The 3,334-nt window shown below is 30.4% G+C and overlaps 1 protein-coding gene across 1 annotated transcript in view; it reads left to right on the top strand.

Annotated features, from left to right (window-relative positions):
- The window catches only part of slc9a1a (solute carrier family 9 member A1a), a 109,670-nt gene extending 108,280 nt beyond the window's left edge, over positions 1-1,390 (top strand). The window contains exon 12 of the mRNA XM_056474804.1: positions 1-1,390. This exon is cut by the window's left edge and continues 890 nt beyond it. The gene's annotated coding sequence lies outside the window, so the exon portion shown is untranslated.
- The last annotated feature ends 1,944 nt before the right edge of the window (positions 1,391-3,334 follow it).

Genomic DNA, 3,334 nt, shown 5'->3' with positions numbered 1-3,334 from the left:
CAAATATTGGTCAGAGGCTTCAAATAAGTTCAATCAGTATAATGAATCAAATGGGTAAAGCATACAGAGCTCTGGCCTGCAAAAACTAAACCCTCTACAATGTAAGTCTTACACCAGGGCAGTCTACTGCAGCTCCCTAAATCTCGTCTTCAGCCATGCCTTTGAATTTTCCCCTTCAATGGCAGCTGTCTTCTCACCAGTAGTCAGGCTGAACAGCATACATGCACGTACAGTACACACAACAGCAGGTGTTTTTCCCAAAAGCGCTTTAGTAACATTTTAACTTGCACTCTCTAGTTAAATGTTAAATTTTACATCCTTTATCTATCGCGCTATGTGCTGGTTCAGCAGAAAATCTTCTCTCTGTTAAGCAGAAATTAGGGGGGGGAATAAACAGGGGCTAATAATTCAGGAGGGCTAATAATTCTGACTTCAACTGTAATGGTCTAAAGAATCATGCAAAATTTTAAACTAATAATGATGACAAAACTAATTTTTAGGTATTAATCAATGTATTAATTAATGTATTTTAGCTCACTAAACTCCCGATTTGCTGCTTATTAATAGGTATTGTAGTAGTAGACTGGTTTGGGATAGGGTCATGCAGACTATACACTAATAAACAGTCATTATCTTAATAATAGGCAGGTAATAATCCACTAGTTAATATTGAGAATTGGTACTTAAACTAAAGGATGTTTTTTTATTTTTAAAGGTTAAAACAGTGACAGCCTATCAGAATCCATCCTGATTTATTAAAAAAAATATTGTATTAGCATCATCAACAATAACACAATAGCCTTAACAATAACAGTAATGTTTGAGCTAAAGAACAGTATGCAAATATAGTTTATGAGCTTTAATATTAACAATAAGACAGCCAATCTGGGGTGTGTTTCCCAAACAACGATGAACTCGCGGCTGAACTATCATAGTACGATGCATCGCTTGGGAAAAGAACAATGTAGTGACGATGTTTCCCCAAACCCGCAGATGCATTGTTTGAACCACGTTAGTTATAATGTAAAACGCCAATAATGATGCTCTAAACGGGGTGGAGTAACAACTTCTTTAGAGAAGAACCCCATCATTTATTTGTGTAAATTATATTGTTTTACACGCACAGGCATTTAAAAAAAAAATCCAAACTTAGTTTTGCTAAAAACATGCACTCGCTTTCCATATTAATTGAAATATATGTAAATGGCACATATAGGGCCTGTGTTTCCTTTACAAATATTATTGAGAACATTACATATTCTATTGTAAAACATAAAATCACTTATAAAAGCTAACACCTATTCTAATCTCATATATAAATCATATTAATAAATAAATAAATAATGAGGCTATTTATTAAGAAATTTAATTTAATATTTATTATTTAGGAAATGAATCATACTTTAATATTAATCATACTTTAATAATAATATTAATAATGATGATGATGATGATGATGATGATGATGATGATGATTATTATTAAAAAGTAGGATATTCTTTAATTATTATTATTATTATTATTTTTTATTTTAAAAGTCTACTTTTATAATTTGACACATGTAAACCACTGCAGAAATGTTCTAACTAACAGGCCCAGGTCATATACAGTACAGATACTTAATAAATAATCTACTATGAATTAAAAGCATTTACATTTGCTGTTTTTAATTCCACAAGCTTTGGAGACGTAACATAAATTCCGCTTTTAAATAACAGGTCACCTATAGCTTTCGCCATGAGCCACGGCTGTGTTCAAAAGGACATCAATGTTTTCAGTGCACTGCGAAGGGTGCGCAATTGTAAACATGAAGATCGCTAAAACTGAACTGTACAAATACTTTGAAAGCAAATTACACCTAAGAGAAACGACCTTAATGCTTTTTTAAAATAATTCCAAGTTGAGTTGTTAGAATGTTCTAAATGGATAGGGCATAGGGGGGATAACTGGGAACAGAACACAGCCAGGAACTATATTTCTAACTACAGCTCCAGAGGTGTAGTTGCAAGCATATAAGTTTGCAACGCAATTTACGAATGTTCGTTGGAATGACGGATTTGGGAAATCAGCCAACTATGTTTGTAACGACGGAACTTGCAACCTTAGTTAGCTAATGATGGTTTTCGAAAACGCACCCCAGATCCATTTTGCTTTAACAAGCTTGATCGTTGAAAGTGACAGACGACAAACGCACAATAGGTTTATACTTAAAACAATGACAGCCAATCAGAATCCTTCCTACAAAAATAATTGTATTAGCATCCTCAAGATCCATTCTGCTTTAACGAGCTTGATCATTGTAAGTGACAGACGCTAATTGATAAATTGGCCTTATTTAATATAAAAATATGAAGAGTTTAGATGCAAAAACCTGTAAAAGCCATCTGATATTTTCTTCTAGAATTAGCATTTTTTTTCTGACTCCTGTGTGAAGGATCAGTAATTTTATAGTGACAAACAAGTTATTTACATTGCCTTTAAAGTGAAATAACTGAACATAAACAAGAGGTTGACAAAACATTCCAGATGGAATTTAAATGCCATCTTCATATATATATATATATATATATATATATATATATATATATATATATATATATATATATATATATATATATATATATATATATATATATATATATATATATATATATATATATATACACGTTATTGTGCATTGGTTTGGATGCTAATATAATTATTTGTATAGGTATAATATTTTTAATGATAAGTAAACATGGCTATCAATTAGTGGCGATATAATAATTATAAATAGCCTTCATTTCCAATGTCAGTGGAATATACAAGGTGAATTTTTTTTTTAACCGTTTAAATTATAAAGTCAAAAGAAATCAAAAGCATGTGCATTTTAAGTGACAGACAACAAAACTAGTAAACAATAATAAACAAGGCATTATTGTGCATTAGTTTGGGTGCTAATATAGTTATTTCTATACTTTTAACTATAATGATATACTATATTAGATGATAAATATACTTTTATAATTATTATTTCATCACTAATGTACATAAATTACCCTTAATTAAAAAAAGAAAGAAATAGGAACCACTGTCAGAAGTGTGAGAGAAAAAGCTATAAATTTGACATTTTAGGATAAATGTATTATTAAAAGTCAGTCTTAATTATGAGATGAGAAATGATTGCATCCTAAATTAGGTATAAAGAGTGGAAGAAAGTTTAAACTGAGATATAACGTCATAATCATGACACACAATTGATATTGTAAAATGTCAAACACAAGAGCATTCAATGTGACAGACAACAGAACTAATAATATATAATAAACAGGACATTATTGTGCACATAATTATA

Source organism: Danio aesculapii, chromosome 16 (genome assembly GCF_903798145.1).
Source record: "Danio aesculapii chromosome 16, fDanAes4.1, whole genome shotgun sequence".
In the NCBI taxonomy this organism is placed as follows: domain Eukaryota; kingdom Metazoa; phylum Chordata; class Actinopteri; order Cypriniformes; family Danionidae; genus Danio; species Danio aesculapii.
Note: the sequence above shows the minus strand (reverse complement) of the source record. Positions and strands in the feature narration are given on the sequence as shown.